The 21,808-nt window shown below is 43.4% G+C and overlaps 1 long non-coding RNA gene across 2 annotated transcripts in view; it reads left to right on the top strand.

The window, feature by feature from the left end:
• LOC132682057 (uncharacterized) overlaps positions 1-21,808 on the top strand; it is a 243,354-nt gene continuing 221,546 nt past the window's right edge. For both annotated transcript variants that reach the window (XR_014137389.1, XR_013550211.2), the window contains exon 1: positions 1-645. This is a non-coding gene — a long non-coding RNA (uncharacterized LOC132682057). The remainder of the gene's footprint in view (positions 646-21,808) is intronic.

Raw genomic sequence — 21,808 nt, 5'->3', positions numbered from 1 at the left:
GACTGAAGTGTAATTGAAATTACATCGTTTTCCCCTAGAGGTCAAACTATGAAGCACGTTATAGTCTGTAAACTAAGCAGGCAGAGAGACTTGCCGTGTTCCTGAAGAGCGAGGGTGGCCCAGTTGGGCGGGGCTTAGTGTAATGGCTCCATTCTCCACTAGGTGGCGCTGCTTGGCTTACTGAGGTGGATTGTTGCGGCGCTTGTCGGTCCCTATGCGCGCGAGGAGGGAAAATGGCGTGACCCAACTACCCAGTCTCTAGTATGGGAACTCTGTTCTCTGGGCTCAGCCGTCTGCACCCGTCTTTGGCTCCGGCTTCCATCCACTCCCCGCCTTTACACTGTCTGTGGTCCAGCCGTCAGGCTGCCAGGTGGCACCTCCCTCCTGAGCTTTATCTCCGATGCGGCTGTTTCCCGACCCCTCACTTCCGAGGGACTGTGGCTTTGACCTGCTCAGACCTTCTGGGGGAGGGTCTCACCAAGCAACGGCCGGGTGCCGGCGGTACCCAGGAACATTCGCAGGACGTGTGGCACGGCCTCTACCAGATGTCCTCCCAGCAGGTGAACCGCCTCTGTCCGTGGCCTGAGAACCCTTGAACTTCACTCTGCTTCTGGGGATTCGCTCTTCCCACCAGAGCTCCACCAGGTAAAGAGCTGCAGAGTTTCAGCCTCTGCGCTCCACCTGTTTATAGAGTCTTAGTGGAGTTTAAACCCTCTCCTTTCTCCGTTTTTTGTTCAGTCCCTGCGGCTGTTTCCACTTTTCCACTTTCTCTCCAGCTGCCTTTGTGTGTGTGTGTGTGGGGGGGGTGCTTTTCCCCGTACTCTCCCCCCGTCTCCGTCCTCTCTCCACAAGCAAAAACAGTTCCCTGACCTCCGTGGCTTCACTCTCCCCCAGTTCACCTCTCCGCGCCATGTACCTGCTGAGTTCTGTGGTTCCCGTTGTGCAGGTTGTTGTGTTAATCCTCGAATCAGCTTTCTAGGTGTGCAGGATGGTTTAGTGTTGATCTGGCTGTATTTCAGGGACTGGAGCTGCAAAAAAAGACTTCTATGCTGTTCCGCCATTTGGGCCCCTCCCCTCTGAATTTGCATTTCTAAAAACTAGTTTATAGGCGATGCTGATGAGGTTTGTCTGGAGGACCACATTTGAGAATCATTTTGCGGAACTTAGGAGTTTCTCAAAACCCCTGGCACCCCAATATTACCCTCTCTCTTGTATTCCTTCCCTGTTGTAAATCTCCAGTTCTTTTTAAAAATATCATCTCAAGGAATTTGGAGCATGAGGAGAGGGCTAGTCCACTGCTTTAACCTAGACTTTTAACAATTTCTTCATGCGTTGTGTTCCTCAGTTTTAGAGTTAGCATCTTTATGTAAAAATTCTTCTTTTTATGGCTTTTTAAAAAGCATTTTATTTTGGAAAATGTCAAACATGTAAAAGTATAGAGAGTAATGTAATGACACCCCTCTTCCCAGCTGTCGTGCAGCTTCAATACTTTATCAGTCTGTGGCCAATCTTATTTTCATCCGTACCTCACTCATTCCTCCCCACCCTGCCAGAAATTATTTTGAAGCAAATGCCCAGGCATCTTATTTTTATTCATATGTATTTCAGTATGTATCTCTAGAAGGTAAAGACTTAACTCCCCCCCCCATATCTTTATTTTTTTTAAGTTTGTTTGTTTGTTTGTTTATAGAGTATGAGTGGGGGAGGGGCAGAAAGAGAGGGAGAATCTCAAGCAATTTCTGTGCATGCAGAGCCCTATGTGGAGCTCGAACTCACAAAACTGAGATCATGACCTGAGCCGAAACCGAGTCGGACACTCAACCGACTGGGCCACTCAGGTGCCCTCTCTCCCATGTCTTTAAGATCAATAATTCCTTAATAATAATCGACTGCCCAGTCAGATGAATTTTCTATAACTTGTTAAGGTAACATAGTTGAGGGGCCCCTGGGGGGCTCAGTTAGTTAAGCCTCTGACTCTTGATTTTGGCTCATGTCATGATCTCATGAGTCGTGAGTTAGAGCCCCACGTCTGACAGTGTGGAGCCTGCTTGGGATTCTCGCTCTCCCCCTCTCTTTCTCTTTCTCTCTCAAAATAAATAAACTGAAAAATAAATTAAAAAAAGATAACATAGTTGAGATTGTTCTGTATATTTCATTTTGTATCTTATTGCAAGTGCGGTAGAGCTCTGCGTTACTATTGTTCCCAGGGGAGAGGAAGATAGGAAAATCCTGCTGAAGGTACAGACCAGGGCAGGGGCGTTTTGCCACATATTTAGTAAGCATTTGAAAGTTGCCCTGTGGACGGACTTTGTCCAGTAACTATTTCCCTGATACACAAGGCTGCAATGGACTGAATGGTCATTCTGGGAGAGGAGAAGCCACTTCAACTGTGATGGAAGCGGGAGCTTCAGAGGGCGAACTTGTTCCAGAACCTTCTCAGAGGGCAGACTTGTTCCAGAACCTTCTCCTGTTAGCATAGCTGGAGGCTTCTTGGGAGTGGCGTAGGAAACAATGATTATTTCAAAATTGAGAGAGGAGAAAATCAGTACATGTGAGTAAATGGAGGAGGAAAGAAGACAGATATTAAGAGCATATAGAAAAAAAAAACAACAACCTAAAAAAAAAGACCCTAAATTGAAATTTCTGTTCTTTACAGCTGTTGCCCTAGACTATGCCCTGCAATGCAGTGCATCCTATGAAACACCAGCTGTGGCTGGTGTTTGGAACACTTTCTCAGTCTTCTATTGATCTTCTGTACCAGCTGACTTAAATGTCTCTTTGTACACCCCAAGGACCACCTACGGTGTCCACCTGAGAACTTTTCTTAGGGGGTGTGGTTTCCAATTAGTGGTTTCTGGCAGTCTTTGTCTCTGGCTATTGGAGGACAATGCCACCATCTCCTGGGTCAAATATTTGCAGTTTAATGTCTCTCTCTCTATATATTTTAATGTTTTTATTTAATTTGTACAACTAAACTAGAGGCTTTATTTGGATTTCACCAGTTTTCCATCATGTCCTTTTTGATGATTCAGTTTGGGATACCACACTGCATTTAGTCACTATGTCTCTTGGTTACCTTGTTTTTCATTTTTTTTTTTTTTTAATGACAAAAGTGATATGCCCATTGTAAAAATTCAAATAATCTAGTAGTATATAAAATTTTAAAAATGAGGTTTGTTTTGCCCTATACTATTCTCTTACTACCCAGAGATACCACTGTTACCTGTATGGTGTATATTTCCAGACTTTTAAGTTACATATATTTACAAATATCTAAATATGCTCATATAAATTGTTTTCAAATAGGAAAAGCATCATAGATCTTGCTTTGCAAATTTTTTCACTTGACAGTGTGTTATGAATGTTTGTGTATACATATGTAAATGTATGCATGTATGCATATATATGCTTTCACTTTTTAAATCATTCCTCTGTGAGGCAACTTGTTTCCAATTTGTCTCTAATGTTAATGAGACTACAGTGAACACTGCTGAATTTACCGGGATTCACACTGTGTGTGTGTGTGTGTGTGTGTGTGTGTGTGTGTGTGTGTGTGTATCTACGGATATTTCTGTAGGAGTCTTGAGCTCAAAGGTCAAATTGCCTTTAAAAGGCTGTTTATCAGATTACATTCTTATTAAAAATATGTTTAGAAAACATATCAAAACTTGAAAGAAGGAAAATAGATTACTGCATCCTTTTTCAGCGTCACACAAAAGCAGTGGTTCTCAAAGTGTGGCATCAGGCCTCTGGGAGTGTCTAAGACCCTTTTGAGGGTGTGTGAAATGGAAACTATTTTCATAATTCTAGGACATTAGTTGCCTTTACCATTCTCATTCTTTTATAAATGTGTAGAGTTTTCCAAAGCTGTATGATATGTGATGCTGTCACTACTGTGACAGCTACTGGGAGGTGTCCTTGGCAATTCTTGTGTTGTCTAGAATTTTCTGAAGTGGTAGTTTGAGAATAAACATACATGAGTTTTTAGAGCTTAACTCAGGTTGTTCTCAGTACTCTTACTAAGCTATCTTTGGTTATGCCTGTTAATAGTCTTTGTAACCTTGTAATTATTGAATTAATGTCATCAATAAATTGTTATTTTGAAATGCTAATGATTTGGAAAACTTTAAAAATGATGCCACTCAGCTCACTCATAGTTGTTTTGCAGGAGAAAATAGAGATTAAAAAATGTTATTTATGTTAATATGTAGTTTATTGTTTTTAATGGAATTAATGTTTAAATTTTAATTTCTAATGCTATGTTTATTAATAAATATAACCCATTTATATATGTTTAAATTTTAATTTCTAATGCATATAGCATTATATTAATAAATATAAACCCATATTGGAGATCTTAATTATTTTTAAAAGTGTGAAGGAGTCCTTAGACCAAATGTTTGGGAAGTCACTGAACTAGAGCAGTACCTAAACATCCACCTAATGGTTAACTCACCCTTTCTGTTTTACTGATTGATTAGGGCCCAGACTCTGTAAGGCCTGATGTTAACTTGTACGATATTGATAAGCTGCAAATGATTTATATTTGGTAGAGTGACCTGTTTGTTTTCTCTGGTAGAAAGGAGGGTATAGTTGTTTAGCCTCGTAGGATGTTAATTGTCTGACTTGTTTGTAATCTTACTCTCCCACATTCTTTTCTAGTATCTTCTTTTGTCATCCTTTGGGGTCCTCTGGTAATAAGTTAAAGAAATCTTTTGACCTGTGCTTACTATGTAATGTTTCAACTTCTTGAAAATTATTCTTTGACAACTACATGAGAATTTCTTTTTACTCATGTTCTCACCAATGTATTATACATCTTTTTACTGGTTTTCCTGGTGCATGAGATGTGCCAGGGAGTTTGTAAGACTTAAAGTTAAAAAAAAAGTTGTAAACATTTCCGCAGAGTTCAATGGGTCTTCCGTTCAGGTGCTTGAAGAGGGTTCTAGATTCTAAGAAGGACTAGGTGATTCCCGGGCTTCCCCTTCCATATCCCAGGTAGCACCTTGTGGAGGAGGTGTGTGTTTCCTTTGAATGCTCCTACCCATGAGTTGGGCCTGTCAGCAGCTGCCTGTCCAGAGCAGGAGTAGGTCCCTGGTGTCGGACCTTTCAAATGTAACACAGGTTATATGCAGACAACCTTATGTAGGGACAAAAACATCTCAAAATAGCACTCTGTCAGGTGAGAGAATGCTATCTTGTTTTGCATTTTCCCGATGCTAGTGAGGCTAACCATTTTTCCTGTTTTTTTTTGGCCATTGCACTCTGTGACTTGTGTGTTCCAATTCTTTATTTTCCTGTTGGGTGCTTGGTTTTTTCTTTTTGGTTTGTACAAATGCTTTGTTATGGATCTCAATCTTTTGTTCAATATTGCAGTCTCTTGCAAGCGTTTTAATTTGGGGGAAGTTCATTCTGTTACTTTTTCTTCGATGGCTTTGTGGCTTTGTGTCATCCTCATACATATATATATTCTAAAACTTTTGTGATACTATATTTTGATTTAATCTATTTTGCATATAGTATGAGATATAGGGATCTGTTACTTTTATGTCCTTATTCGATTAAACTATAGAAGAGGAGCTTCGACCTTTTTTTGCTGTTGTTCTAATCCTATTATTTTTACAGGTAAAGTGTAAATCTTGATGCTGCCTTCTAGGCTCTGTGCTCTATAGAAGGATTTCTGTTTTGTTTTGTTTTCCTCTTTGAAGATGATACCATATAATAGGAAACAATCCATGTTTATTATGTAATTCCACAGTGATTTTTTTGTAATGTCATAAGAGGCAGAGATATTTAATCAAGGCTGCATTTTCTTCCCATGCCCTTTTCTATGTTTTTTAAAAAATTTTTTTAATGTTTATTTATTTTTGAGACAGAGAGAGACAGAGCATGAACAGGGGAGGGGCAGAGAGAGAGGGAGACACAGAATCTGAAACAGGCTCCAGGCTCTGAGCTGTCAGCACAGAGCCCGACGCGGGGCTCGAACTCACGGACCGCAAGATCATGACCTGAGCCGAAGTCAGACGCTTAACTGACCGAGCCACCCAGGCACCCCTCTTTTCTATGTTTTAAAAACTACTGTAATTGCTTCCTTGTGTTATTGGAATGGTAGCAGCAACCACTTCATGAGTTTTGATTTTACACAATCAAAGACTGCTGGCCCCAGACACCAGACTATCTGAAGATAACCAATAACTGGGGCCTTTTTTAATGTCACAATGACCACTGATTTTTTTTTTTTTTTTTTTTTTTTTTTTTTTTTTTTTTTTTTTTGGTCTTTCTCACTAGACTGTGGCCTTTTTATATCTTGAAGGAAGTAAGTCATATATTATTATTTTGTCTAAAAACACACAAAATTAGCTACCGTAGACCAGTCAATATGATTTGCAGATGAGCTGCATAAATCCCAAAATATGGAAGGATTCCAAAATGGGAAAATTCTTGAAAATGTTACTGCTTGAAAATGAATCTATGGTATCTGTTCTTTCAGCTTGGAAAGTATTTTTGGATTTTGCTTTTAGACATAATATTGGCTCGGTTCCTCCCATATTTGTTTGTATATATATTTAAAACAATGCTGAATCACTGTATTAGAACATCTACTTCCTTACAGAAGCAGGAAAAAGAAAAAGTTCTGAATTAGATACATATTTGTATTACAAGGCTGGGTGCTTTCTTTTGGATATTTTGAAATTTGGGGACATTTTCAAGGACAGATTTTTAGACTACAATTAAAATAACAAGGTTTGAATTTGGTAGGCACTTATTAGATCTCATACTATTTTTGGTGGATATGATGATATAAAACTGAGATAGGAGACGTTCATCAAAAAACATCAAAATAAGAAAAAAGGTATCAAGTCAAAATAAGGTATCAGTCAAATTACGTACCGAGTCAGACTCGTAGAGCCTGTGGTATTTATTACCGTTAATTTCGTAGAAAGGGAAAATGGCATTTGAAAATTAATTGTTCACCATGTGAGACACTATTATTTGATATCAACCAGTGGCTCCCAAACCAGGCTGATGATCTGAATACAGGTTCCTACCCTGAGATTCTGGTTTTTGTAGATATTAAGAATATTTTAACAAGTTCCGCAGGTGATGAATGTGGACTGACAGGTTTGGGAACCACTGATGTAGACCCCGTGTATGTGGACATCTTGCTTGTTAAAATACAGATTGCTGGGTCCCCCTCCTCCCAAGTGTGTGACTCCTAGGTCTCTGATTGGGCCTGAGAATTTGCAATTCTATTAAGTTCCCTGCTGCTGCTTTTGCTGGTCCAGAAACCACACTTTGAGTACTACTGACATGGATCTTTCCCAAGACTTCCCAGTCCCAGACTGGGAAACAACAAACCGAATTCTGTGGCAAGGTCTTGGGTTTCTTTGGTTCAAGCCTTTGCATTTCTTTGTCATGTTCTACTTGGTGATTTTCTTCCTCTGGAGTGAGCATTAATTGATAGACCTCTATCCCTGAGAAAAGTTTCGAGTGGAAAGAAGATGATGTTCGCTGGTTAGGGTGGCTGGGCAGGGGAATGAAAATAGCTGAGGAGTTGTGCAGATCTGGGCTGAGATTTCTGTGCTTGACCCTGGTTTTATTGTGATCTTGGGCAGGTTACCTAATCTGCTTTCCAGCCATGGAGCTCCAGTCCTGGTTGCTTGCCATGCTTCCCTCCTGACAGGACGCCTTTTCTCTCTTCCATACCTGGAGAGTGCTTCCCTTTCCCCTGCGTCTCGTTATTGCTTGCTTATACTTGGATCTCTGCTCAGCAATCACTTCCTGAGGAAAGCCTTTCCTGACCTCCCTCAGTAGGTCAGGCCCTCCCTTTTTACACACTCAGCACCACGTGCCTGCAGTTTTAGATCTACTTGTGTGATAACTTGATTTGTGTCTCTCTACTAGACTATAAACCCTGGGACTCAAGCTGTGAAAAAGTCGATCAGTTTGTGTTCCCTTTGTGTTCTGGCCACAACACAAACACTGTGCCTGACACACAGTAGCTGCATGAGTAGCAGTAAATGGGGTCACATATACAAACAGCAGTAAGGGCAGGGTAGGCATTCCAAAATTGGCTGCATTCCTGCCTGTGGGTTTCCAGAAGACAGTTATTCTTATAATAAATTCCCTGTTTTGTGCAACCGGACTTATTGGTTTCTGTTATTTGCCAGAGCCCTTACAGTATGCTATTTATTGAGTGCTTCATACATATGTGAAGCACCAGCTATGTAGTCTCATGTTGGGCACCGATCTAGGAAGTCAAGAATCTCAGCCTGCTAATATGGGTGTTACTTTTTCCTATGATTCTGCAAGCCAATGTGTATTATAAAGATAGGATCTATAGATAGAAGATATATTTCCTTAATGCTATATTAAGGAAGAGCAGCAGAAAGCAATTTTATGCTCAGGCCACTATCTCTGAAGTGGTTTTTGGGACTGGGGATAGATGGTACCACGGGAGAGTAAGGTAATTTTTAACTACTTGCAAACATGACTGCTCTCTCCATAGAGTGGAATCTTATAATGGGTAACATCTGGAAAGTGCATTCATTTTGTAGAGACAGGATGCTTTAGTTACTGGCCAGAACAGGACCTGAGTAACAATATATATCCCGATTACATCTATGTCAATAAGAAAAGGGATTGATAGGCTATAATTTAGAAAAATAGATTCAAAGAGACATATGAACACTAAATAAGAAAGGAGAGACGGTGGCGCAAAGACTCAACCATTCTAGGTCCTAGAGATAAATTGCTGGTGTGGAAACATAAGCAATTCAATTATACAATTAATTGTTCTTATGTAAATATATGTTTACATGCAAGTTTCAGATGAATGCTGAGTTCTCCCAGGGTCTCTAGTGTTTCCTTTTTTCTGGACTGTCTTTTCAAGAATGTTTAGCTCTCTGGGCTCGGACCTAGTTTGTGGCAACATGGCTAAACACAACCAAGAAGGTCAGAATTGCCAATAAATACTGGACCCGTTATGGTACCTCCTTCAGGAAAATGGTGAAGAAGATTGAAATAAGCCAGCACGCCAAGTACACTTGCTCCTTCTGTGGCAAAACCAAGATGAAAAGACAAGCTGTGGGGATCTGGCGTTGTGGTTCCTGCATGAAAACCGTAGCAGGTGGTACCTGGACCTACAACACCACTTCTACTGTCACAGTAAAGCCGGCTATCAGGAGACTGAAGGAGTTGAAGGACCAGAAGAAGCTCCACCGTTTGAAACATTGCTTACTTATAATAAATGGGTTAATTGATATAACAATAAACAAAACAACAACAAAAAGAATATATAGCAACTGGCCTTGAAAGACATACTAGCTCTCTGGAGCACAGGGCAAGCAAGCTTACTGCACATTATAAAAAAATTAGATTCCCTAAGCTTAGAATTCCTGTCCTCTAACTCAACTCACTGCATGTGCAGGTGTCACCTAGCCCTCTTCTCAGGGTCACATGAGAACTGGGGCTGACACCCTGCTGACACTCTGGCTACTACTATTGCCATGAGTAGAAACCCTTTGTCTCTGATCCAGGAGTTTTGTGTCTTCTGGCATCCATGAAACTGGCTGACCCAAAGCTGGCTCGCTTATGGTCACGGTGACTTGCGTGTCTCTTCCCTTATGACAGTGAACTGACGGACTGATTTGCTTTTACCTGCTGGCATTGTCAATTCTTTTTTTTTTTTTTTCAATTTTTTTTTTTTCAACGTTTTTAATTTATTTTTGGGACAGAGAGAGACAGAGCATGAACAGGGGAGGGGCAGAGAGAGAGGGAGACAAAGAATCGGAAACAGGCTCCAGGCTCCGAGCCATCAGCCCAGAGCCTGATGCGGGGCTCGAACTCACGGACCGCGAGATCGTGACCTGGCTGAAGTCGGACGCTTAACCGACTGCGCCACCCAGGCGCCCCTGTCAATTCTGATTCTACCAAGCTGAGGACCAGTTCCTGGCCTTGGGGAATGAATTAATAGAGACAAATAAAGACCTTCTGGAAGACAGAACCAACAGCGGTGTTCTTAGAGAATTTATATGAAATCAGATTGAAAGGGTTCCTTCTCTGGCCTTACATCAGTCAGAATCTGATCAGGAGGCGAAGACCACAGCAGGTATTTTTGTGAAGAACTTAATATAAAGGATTATAAGCCAGGTTGTTAGAGAAGAGAAAAGGCAAAGAGGGGGCACTGGGGTTTCATAGAGGTAAGAATCATGGCAGTCACGCCTAGGGCTGGGATAACAAAAGTAAGAGGCTGGGAGTTTTTGAAACTTAGAAGCTTAGAGGAGGGCTCTGCGGAGCTGGTACTCAGACCTCTGAGGAGGGGATGCTGGCCAGTTAATGTGGGGGTCTCTGAACAGGGAGGGGTGGTAGTGATCAGGCTGTTCAGGAAGTGTTGGGAACAGTTGCTGCTGCGAGGATGAAGAGTGTTTCGTGGTCATGGTCACACTCGGGAACTGGAAGTAAACAACTTCCAAGTGTCCTGCTGCTGCCTCCTACCGACGGAACCAAACAGGAAGCCAGCTGGCAAAGAGGCATGGCTACAGAGTGATGCCCCAGCATCACAGAACAGAGGATGGAAAGAACCAGCACAAGATTTTTAAAAGCCTGTTTTGACCAAAGGTTGCAAAATGAGAGAAGGAACTAATTTATTACCTGGGGGCAGTTGGGAAATTGCCTGAAGAGTCTCCAGCATTAACTTGAACTTAGTATCTTTCTCTAGGTCAGGGAAGGGCGTAGCCATGGACCGCTGACTTGGATATCCTGTATTATTACTTGGTACTGTGGGCAATTACCTGGCCTATTTTGTGGAGTACGCTGGATGGAACATGTTCATATGATCCAGGGAGATAGGCCCACTGGCAACTTTATTAGACTGCATACAATTTTATGGGCTTGTGCAAATTCCCATATCTGCCCACACTTTGATAAAGACTCATACCTTTTTAAGAGATAGACAACCACAGATGTTTGATTATATTTCACCCATAATTTGTGGTCCACATGACTTCATTGTATATGAGCTGATTTATAAGCAGTAAAGCATAATGCAGACGACAAGTGGTATTTATTATTTGTATTCTTTCTGGTCCTTGGCGGAGTTCCAGAGAGGTTTCTGTATCCCAGGGAGGGTTTCAGAGGAAATAAATAGAACAGAGAGCAAAAGCTCAGAACTTAACAAAATTAACAGGGCAGTTTTACAGTTTTAAGATTTGGTGTTTATAAATAATGGCCCTCCTGACCATTCTTTTTTGAAGTCAGAATTTGGACCCAGATAACTTAGACATACATCTCAATAGAGGGCATTAGTCTATGTATTTAAAACAGCAGTGACTGACTTTGACTATGTAAGTATTTGAAAGTTTAATAATAGACATGTTTTTCAAACTCCATTTATTTTTTATTTTTTTAAACAATTCTTTAATGTTTATTTATTTTTGAGAGAGAGAGACAGAGCGTGAGCAGGGGAGGAACAGAGAGAGGGAGACACAGAATCTGAAGCAGGCTCTAGGCTCTGAGCTGTCAGCACAGATCCTGACGTGGGGCTCAAACCCACCAATGCGAGATCATGACCTGAGCTGAAGTCGGACGCTCAACCAACTGAGCCAACCAGGCGCCCCATCAAACTCCATTTTATTTTCATTGAATGGAATGTATTTAGAGTCTGGTACCAGAAGTTGGACAATAGCTCATGCCACATCAGGCTTTCCTGGTGGATAATGGTGAGGTCTGAGGTGTTTTATGTGATGGGCATGGTTAGAACTGGGTGCTGCTATATCAGCCTTTATTATATTTACCCAGTTTATTTTGTTATTCAGATTATGAATGTGGGGAGGCCTATTTCATTCTTATTGCCTTATGACTTTTAGTTTAATAGTTATCACAAGTGGGGCGCCTAGGTGGCTCAGTCAGTTGAGTGTCCGACTCTTGATTTCAACTCAGGTCATGATCCCAGGGTCGTGGGATCAAGCCCCATGTCAGGCTCCACACTGAGCGTGGAGCCTGCTTGAGATTCTCTTTCCCTCTCTACCCCTTTCCCCTGCTTTTGCTCTCTCTCTCTCCCTCTCTCTCTAAAAACAACAACAACAACAACAACAACAACAACAACAACAACAACAAAACGTTATCATAAGTGAAAATTTCATTGAATCAGTAGCTGGATAAGATATGTATACATAATAAGTACTCCTCAAACAGAGCCGGGAAACTTTTGTCCCCCAAACATAGAGGATGCATACAATTCTGGAATGCCTCTGCTGTGTTTGTAAATTTAGCAAGAGGGCCTGAGGAGAGAAAGATATCAGCTGAAGTTGAACAGGTTACTGGAAACTCTCCTGACTGCTGGACTGGAATTGCTTCCCACCCTCCTAATGCATCAGAGCCAATCCTCTGCTATACGCCTGTCTGATAGTGGCACTGTCCCAGCCCCCTGACAGTCTTGGAAAAAGGACACAGTCACTGTTGTTTCTGTTAACACTATATGATAAGTACGAGTGCCTGTAAATAAGTGAATGACGTGTGAACACTTCAGCAAGAAGGGGAACCGGAGCCTTCTGGGGAGGCCTGTCATCAGGTGCTTTCAAAGTGGTTTTGAGTGTAAAGGAGAGCTCTTGCCCATGTAGACAAGGCGGGAGGGATGGTTCCGACAGAATGAAGAATCCACATTGCCGAGCCACAGGTGAGGGGCAAGTCTGGAAAGCAGAAGGAAGGCGTAAGGAGAAGCTGGATTATGTGTCTTGGCCTGAAGAGGTGTTTTGAAACTGCCAGAGATGCTAACTCTCTGGGTAATCAGAGACCGTGTGGCCAGACCATATATAGACATAGAACTCTGACCCACACCCTACAGCTTCCAAGGGAAGCTTCCCTACAGGTTCCAGGGAAGCAACCCATGCTCTCCAAGAAAACACCCAGGAAGGCAGCCTGCTACAGGTCAGGCTTGTAGGAAGTCCGACTGTTATCTCTAGTAACAATCCAGGAAGCTAAACACCTACCCCTGTAACAATCAGCCCCAAATGGCCAGAACTTGATTAATAACTGACAGCTGCCCTATTTTATCTCCACTTCCAACTAGGGACCAATCAGAGAAAGCCAAATATGCACCCTCTACCCAACCCCATGGGACGACCTGCTTCTAGTTAGCCTGCCTCTAGCTTCCCCAACAGCCTCCAACAGGCGCACCTGCAGCCTTCCCTTTGTTTCACTGTAAAACTCACCCTCTCCTCTGCCTGCCTTTGAGTCCCTGCCAGAACGCAAGCGACAGAGGCTGACAACCTTGCTCCAGCGAGCTCTGAGCAAAATAGCCTTTGCTTTTCTCATTTGGTTGGTCTTTCTTTATTTCCACAGGAATATCCTGCTGCTGCTGGTCGGGATTCATGTGCTGCACAGCTTCCCCCTTGTGTTTCTATTTCTACTTTAACAAGCATCGTTTGTCTTTTGCTTGGCATTTTGCCCAAAGAAAATAATAGAAAAAGTTAGATTAACAGCAATGCCGAGGCAAGTCTGCTTTTCTAGGATCACTAGGAAATGCTGTTGAGTGTCTCCTTTTAGGTAGGGTGGCAAGAACATGGGCTCAAATGGAACGGGCAATGGGAGACAGCACTGTTCTGATGTGGTCTGAATAGCTTTATAATTTTAAAGGATTGCTAAGGGGACATTCAACTCCTCTTGACTTACCCTGTACTTAGCAGTACATCCCAGTCCTCCTTATAAAAGTTTTATTGTTCTAAGAGTGGCTCCAAAGAAATATATTGTGGTTCCACAGTGTCTAATTGTTGGGAACTGTCTTTCAGCTGCATGAAAGTTAATTATATGTTCTACTGAACGCCCCCTCTGAAAATCACATTTGCTTAAAGATTTGGGGCAATACTTACTTAGCCTGCTTTCTAATTTGCTGAGTCTCAGCCATCTATGCCTAATGGTAGTAAACGAAAATAATATATACAGTCAAAATATATTGACTGTAAGAAGAATTCCAATTTGTCCTTGAGTTTTCTGTTTATAACACTAATCTGTGCATTGCTAAAAGTCCTAGTCCCAGCCTCCAGATGTTTGGGTTGAAGCTGCCACTCTGTGCTTGGGAACAGGAAGTTAACAGCACAGGTTCTGAGGACAGTGAATGGTCAATAAACATGGCTATCTGACTGACAAGAGATTGGGATATCTACTCTTCTTGTGCCCTATGATCACATCAGGTGTTTGACACGCTGCGGCTGCAGAGCCAGCTATGACTACAGCGGGGACAAATGAAGTGGGAAGTAAGGCTTGATGGGGAAGCCCACGCTCCTTGGCTTGCACACGAAGCTTCCTCAGTCGCCTCAGCTTAACTCTCGGCATTCCCTTCCTCAGGAACCTCCATTCCAGGCACTTTGCGTGCACACGCGTGTCTTGTAGGTACTTGCTTCCAGGCTTTTGCTCGTGTTACATTCTCACACACCATGTTCTCCCCACCACCTACACCTGCCCAAAGGTTCCTCATGTTTAGAAGCCCAGCTCAGATTCTATGTCCTTTTTGTTGTGATTGCCCTTACAAGAAGTGATCTTTTACCTCTTAATTCTTGTAGTGGTTATTGTCCACACCACCCAGAGTGCCCTTCAATGGGCACATCTGTCTAACTGTCTTCCTTTGTTCATTTGCCCAACGAATATTTACTGAATGCCCACTAAAGTCCCAGTTTTGTTAGAGGCAGGGGATATATCAGTGATCAAAACAGCAGAAATGTTTGTATTCTGGTAGGAAAGGCAGGTGATGAACAAGATAAATACATATATACATACATACATACATACATACATACATAAAACACATTGTATATCAAGTGCCAGTAGGTGCTCATGAGAAAAGGCAAAGCAGGAAAAGGCAGGTAACTGAAATTTGGGGTAGGGTAGGCAGAAAATGTCTCACTAAGATAATTTCTAAAGGATTTGAGAAGGGTCAGGGAGCAAGCTTATGAAGATGTTCCCCTGCTATGGAAAGCGCTTTTCTCCCCACACAGGTGCAAAGGCCCTGAGGTGGCAGCATATCTAGAGGACGTGAAGATGATAGGAGAGTAGTGTGTCTGAAGCCCAATGCACTTGGCTGTGGGGAGGGGATAAGAGAGGGGAGGGGGTGGCGGCCTTGTAGGGCCTTGTAGATCATAGTCGGGATTTTGGCTTCTGCTCTGTGTGAGATGGAAAGCCACTGGAGAGTTGTGGGGAGAGAAGTGACATGATCTGATTTGTTTTAAAAGAAGCCCTCAGACTGCAGTGTTGAGAATAGTCTGCGGGGGTGGGGAGCTTGTGGGCTGAAGCAGGAGTAAGGCTATTTCAGTGATCCAGGTGAGAGCGGATGGGGACTCGGGCCAGAGGAATGGGGAGAAGTGATCAAATTGTGGATATATTTTCATGATTGGGCCAATAAGATTTCCTGAGGGATTGGATGGAGAGAAAGAGAGCATGGAATCCGGGGTGATTCCGGATTTCTGGCCAGAGCAACTTGGAGGATGTTGCTGCCATTAATGCAAATGGGGAAGATGGCAAAAGAAGCTGGCTGGGGGGAATGCAGTTGCTGGATGCTCAGGAGCTCAGTTTTAAACATGTCCATTTGGGGGCGCCTGGGTGGCTGGGTCGGTTAAGCGTCCGACTTTGGCTCAGGTCATGATCTCACGGTCCATGAGTTCGAGCCCCGCGTCGGGCTCTGTGCTGACAGCTCAGACCCTGGAGCCTGTTTCAGATTCTGTGTCTCCCTCTCTCTCTGCTCCTCCCCTGTTCATGCTCTGTCTCTCTCTGTCTCAAAAATAAATAAACGTTAAAAAAAAAAAATTTAAACATGTCCATTTGGGGGGCACCTGGGTGGCTTAGTTGGTTGAGCGTCTCTTGATTTCGGCTCAAGTCATGATCCCAGGGGCGTGGGAGGCTGCTTAAGATTCTCTCTCTTGGGGCACCTGGGTGGCTCAGTAGGTTAAGCCTCCGACTTTGGCTCAGGTCATGATCTCGTGGTTCGTGAGTTCAAGCCCCGCATCAGGCTCTGTGCTGACAGCTGGGAGACTGGAGCCTGCTTCAGATTCTGTGTCTCCCTCTCTCTCTGCCCCTCCCCTGCTTATGCTCTGTCTCTCTCTGTCTCAAAAATAAATAAAACATTAAAAAATTAAAAAAATTGTCTCACTTCGGCCCAGGTCATGATGCCATGGTTTGTGAGTTTGAGCCCCTGCATCAGGCTCTCTGCCCCTCCCCCCGCTCATGCTTGCTCTCTCTCTCTCTCTCTCTCTCTCTCTCTCAAAAACAAATAAACATTAAAAAGATTCTCTCTCTCTCACTCTGCCCCCTCCCCTACTTGTGTGCTTTTTCTAAAATAAAAAAATAAACATGTTCAGTTTGAGATGCTCAGTAGCCATCCACGTGCAGATCGCAAGGAGGTTGTGGCTTCAGAAGGGCAGAATGTCCCCTCATGAATCTGTGCCTAGGCTGCTGATTGCATGAATCAACTAAGTAATCAACAGGAAACAATATCTCTGAATAGAGGTTAGGGGAAAGGGTTATGAGATTTTTCATACTAGACCGTGAGAGAGGGAGAACATCAATTTGTTTTTGGATAACGGTGAAGGCGGTATTTCTGAAAATGGGAAGCTGATTAGAGACAAGGGGCCAGGGTGCCATCTCTGTGCCAAGGTCAGCATCTATGAAGCCTTAGGTCATGATATGCTTATTTTCACTGGTTTAAAAAGAGCCTATAACATCTTTCCTCTCCCCTGAAGATGCCATCAGGCCTCGGAATACATGTTGTCATTGTTGAAGGCACTGTGGTTATTATTGTCAATGACAGCCCCCGGTTCTAGCACTCTGTATAATAGTAGGGGCAGTTAGTATGAGTTCAGATTCTGGAATTCTTGAATTCTGCTTCTACTATTTCTAAGTTGTGAGACTTCTAGCAAGTTGCTTAACCTTCCTGTGTTCCAGTTTTCTAATCTGTAAAATGGGAGTACTATTAGTCCCTATCACATGGAGTCGTGAGAATCAAAATGTTAATATATTAAAGTGTTTAGAATTATCTGGCACGTGGTGAATCCTATATGTAATAGCTATTATTTTTATATCAAGCACTGTCAGATATATACCGGGTGCCATGATGAACATTGGACTTCACATAATTCCTGGCTGTGGATCTATTGATGGTAATTGAGACAGAGTATCTCAAGGGGAAAGAAGAAAATGACTTTAGAAAGCTCACTCCATCCAGAACTGCTGGTGGGAAGTTCAGAAATGAACCAGAAATGGTTTTAACCTCCTATGCAGCTTGATTTCCACCTAGCACTCGAGTGGCAGAGTAAACGAACTGAAGGTCTCAGAGGGCCATAAATTCAATAGTTGAACAAATGCCACATGGAAGGGAAACTACAATGCTGAGCACGGTTTCTAGATGCCAGGCTATGGGGTCCCTGGCCTCACACCACCCCGGAGTGTGGTTCTCCAGAAAAATGAAAAAAACTCTGTCTCTCCCCAGGGCTCATCCGGGGTAGGAACATACATACAGGGTGCGTATGAGGATGGTCTGCCAGAGCGCTCCCTGTCTTGTGTGAGCAAAGCAGAGGAGAGGAGGGCATTAGGAAAAAGTGTCTATAAGGTAGAGGAGGATATTAGCAGACAGCGCTGTGGTTTCTTGTTCTATGTTGTAGTTGATCAGATATTGGAATTATGGCCCACTGAGACTCTTCGTTGGCTCACCACTCACGTGCTAACTGAAGACCAAGACTATTCCTCTGGGACTGATTGATTGACTGATTCCTGAATGAATGAATGAATCAAGTAAGCAATCGCTCAAACATTTACTGAGTGTTGCTGATCTGCCAGGGAAGGTACCATGCTGTGGAGATGTTTTTACCTGATTGAATAGTTTCTTCCTGTGATCTGTTGATTTAAGGAAAAAAGTAACCCTTATATGAGGGTCCCCAAGGAACCGAAGATATTTTAGGAGATTGATTCATTCAGTAAATGGTTATGTGGGCCAAGCGCTGTGCCAGAAGCTGGGGATACAACAGAGTAAGAACCAGACCCAACCATCCGGAGTTTACAGGCCACCATAGAGAGGGAAGCAGGGAGTTCGTCCAGCCCAGTGATTAATGGGATGTGTGCACAGAATAGCACCTAACCCATTTCCAGGAGTTCAAGGGTATCTGCCCTGAGTCATAGGACGAGTAGGAGTTGCTAGAATTGGGGTAGAGGTGAAGGGCAGAGTTGTATAATCTAAATGAGTCCTGAGGAAATTGTCATCCCGGTGGCCTCCTGAGCTTGGATCCAATTTTAGAAACTGAACCTAGTGTTAGGCCACAAAGATTAACTCACCCCAACTGGTCAGCAGGGGCAGGTGCTGTTACCCAAAAGAGCTTTGAGGTTAACTGTGTGCCATAGCTGGATCTGTGCTGACCAGAGCTCTCCCCGGGGAGAGCGGAGTTTAATTGGTGCTGATTTCCAGTGCCCTTAGAAAGGGTGACTCCTGGGCCCACTGAAATGGAAACCATCCTAACTCCTAAGTGATTGCAGGCAGGGACCTGAATCGCACCCAGCATGTTGGCTAATATGGATGCCCAGCAAGTACAAGATGTTTGGGGCTTTTTCCCAGTATCAATGAGGCTGGGGTGAGGCAGCCTTAGACGCATGGGAACAGGAAGAGCTGTTCCTATGTCAACAAGGAGGCTTGTTTTGTGTGTGCAGAGCTAAAGAAACACAGCTCACTCACTGGTCTGGCTAAACTTCAAAAATTTGTGTTTTTTTTTTTTTTTTTTTCTCCTCCCAGGAACATTTTGTTCACGCTGGTGGTTAAAAGGGGGAAGCTTTCACATTGAAGTGCAGCAGGAAGTATTTAAGTTGGTTACAAGGAAGGACTATTTGGTAGAATGATTGAGAGCAGGGCTGGGTTCCCAGGGGGATTATGGAGTCCAGTTTTTATTCATGGACTTTCCTATTAAATAACTCAAATAATAAGGCATTTTAGCCCACGTCACCATTTTAGAAAGTCCTGCACTTTGGGATTCAGAGGAAACGGGAGTGACTTGTGACCAGGAGGACCCAAGGCGGCTTCACGGGAGTGAGCTGGCCTCAGAGTTGGGGTCAGATGTGGAGAGAAAAGAGGGGAGGGCAGTACACAGATGGAATGAAGGGGTCAGGGCGGGAAAGCACGAGGTACACGTGGGACAGAGCACGGAGGGTGATTTGGAATGTGCTCACTGAAGGGGGACATGGGAGAATAATGTTAGCCGGGTATGGGAGGGCTGGATTGTGGACAGCGTGAAAGCCATGGTCAGGGAATTTAGATTTTACCTGTCAGCCTAAAATTGTCAGGAGGCAATAATTAAGCAAGACTGTGCCTTCACAGGGATCAGAGACTTGCAATTCAGGGTACACAGACTTTCATAGCAACCTAAGTAGTGTCCCACTAGGGAGCAAAAGTTGGGATTTTTAAAGCAAAAAGGGAATGCTTGTATCCATTGTTTTTTTTTGTTTTTTAATGTTTATTTATTTTTGAGAGAGACAGAGACAGAATGCAAGTGGGTTAGGGGCAGAGAGAAAGGGGGACACAGAATCTGAAGCAGGCTCCAGGCTCTGAGCTGTCAGCACAGAGCCCCATGTGGGGGTTGAACTCACCAGCTGTGAGATCATGACCTGAGCCAAAGTCAGATGCTCAACTGACTGAGCCACCCAGGTGCTCCATTCTTGTATCAGTTGTTTACAAAGAATTTTTTTTTTTTTAAGTTTATTTAGAGACACAGAGAGACAGAGAGAGAGAGAGACCACAAGTGGCAGAGAACAGAGAAAGAGAGAATCCCAAGCATCCTCTGCACTGCCAGTGCAGGGCTCAAACCACAAACTGAGATCATGACCTGAGCTGGAGTTGGACACGTGACTGAGCCACCCTTTGCCCCTACAGAGGGTTTTTGATTGGTGTTGGTGGCAGGAAGCTAGTCTTCACTGAATATAATTGGTTGCTAAGGCTCTCACCAAGCAAGCTCTCTCACTGGAGCAAGGTGCAGGTGCTGGGGCTCAGCCCTTGGAATATTTGCAGTTTGGCCCAATTCAAAAGTTCATGGTTCCACTAGGGAGGACGTGCATAAGGCCTATCTCCTTAATGGCCTCCTGGCTCCATTTTAAAACCCCTTGACATAAGTGAACCCAATTCATTTCACCTTTCACATACTCAATAGTCAACTGGAAGCCAGTTTTTTCAGGTTTTTGAGCAGAAAAGGGAAATGATGGACATTGTGCTTTAGGGATCATGGTCTTTTAAAGACTTTAACAATTTTAGGGAACTTAGTTATGCAGTTCAGTGTTTCTCAAACTCCAGTGGCATCAGAGTCACTGCAGGGGGGAGTGCTGGTTAAAATTCAGACTCCCAGGTCCCCACTCCCAGAGGTTCTTGTTCTGGGTAGAGTTGTGAATCTGCAGTTAAATTCTGCCACTGGTGATGCTGGTGTAACTGGTGTAAGACCCCCACTGGGAGAATACTGTTGGCTTCCTGGATGACACTGTCTAAAGGCCCCAAGCAGGGAAGCCTCTGATGAAGCCACAGAGAACCACTGAGAAAAAGAGTCAGCCCTAGAACACAGGCAGGCCCAGAAAGCAGGAAGCAGACTTTTGATAGTACCAGTCCAGTAGGAACTTTCAGTTCCCTATTCTCTTGCCCTCCCTACACTCCAATCTTGGAGGGCCTTGGAGCCTCAGAAGGAAGGGCATGGAGTGAGATAAGAAGTGGATCACACCCTGTTCCCCCGACAGTAGACCTTGGCCCAGTGTGGTGCTGGTAAATATTTAACCAGTACACCACTATTTTTTAACCAGCACACCAGCTCCCCAGGTAAGAAGCCCTGCCTTGGTGCATTTGCCGATTTCTGTGGTGCAATATTCCCAGCATGGCTCTATCTCAGGATACCGATGTGATGTCACTGAAGGCAGAGCTGAGAGAAGCCCACAGTTGGATCATATGAGCTGATAGGACCCTGAGCCAGCTCACACCAGTGTTCCCAGCCTGAAATCGTGCTCAAGCTGGGATGGTGGGGCAGAACTATCTAGAATGAAGATTGAGTTGTTGAAAAGCATATTGTCCTGGACTGTGCTTGATTATTTAAAGTGACTATAGGGCTTTCTATTAGTGCCCAAGTTTTCACCCAGTGGCACGGAGAAAAACAATAAATTTCAGCTTGGGGATAGTCAGAGACAAAAATAAAATTGCATTTTGGTTATATCCTAAAGATGGTGCCTGTCCGACATATGGGCTACAGTGGGAAATTTTATCTTAAAAACTTGCAAGATACTTTTTAAAAAGATTATCATCAAATGGAAATACAAAACTGAAAGGTGCATGAGAAATCTTGGCCCTAAATTGAGAACCACATAATGTAAGGGATTCTGTTAATTGATGAGGTTCGTTTGGAGACTTTTCTTAGTGTTCCCAAATAGATGTCCCCAAAAGGAAGACAACTGTCACTGATTAAAAAACGAACCAATGAAACTGCTCAAAGATGCAAAGATAGTACAGGAAGAACCACCAAAGACTGGGATAAGACCTCTCTCATCGGTATAATGTGACGATTACGAGAGCAGACCTATTTGAATGTGTCTAACACACATAGTAGGTCTGCAGTCAGTAGGTTCTAGTTTTTCTTCCGAGCTTCATTAAGTTCCGGTGGTGTTGGGTTAGGCTCCCTCCCTGTTAAGGAGCTTCATCTGTGTTAAAAAATGCTAGGCAGAATAGTCTCTATTTCGGGTCTCTCGTCGCCCCTCCCCTCTTGCTGATGAATGTCACAATCGAAGCCTTAGAGAGCCTCAGTTAGTTAGGGGGATAGCC

Source organism: Panthera onca, chromosome A1, assembly GCF_046562875.1.
Source record: "Panthera onca isolate mPanOnc1 chromosome A1, mPanOnc1 haplotype 2, whole genome shotgun sequence".
Taxonomy (NCBI): Eukaryota; Metazoa; Chordata; class Mammalia; order Carnivora; family Felidae; genus Panthera; species Panthera onca.
This window is presented reverse-complemented; position numbering and strand designations above follow the sequence as displayed.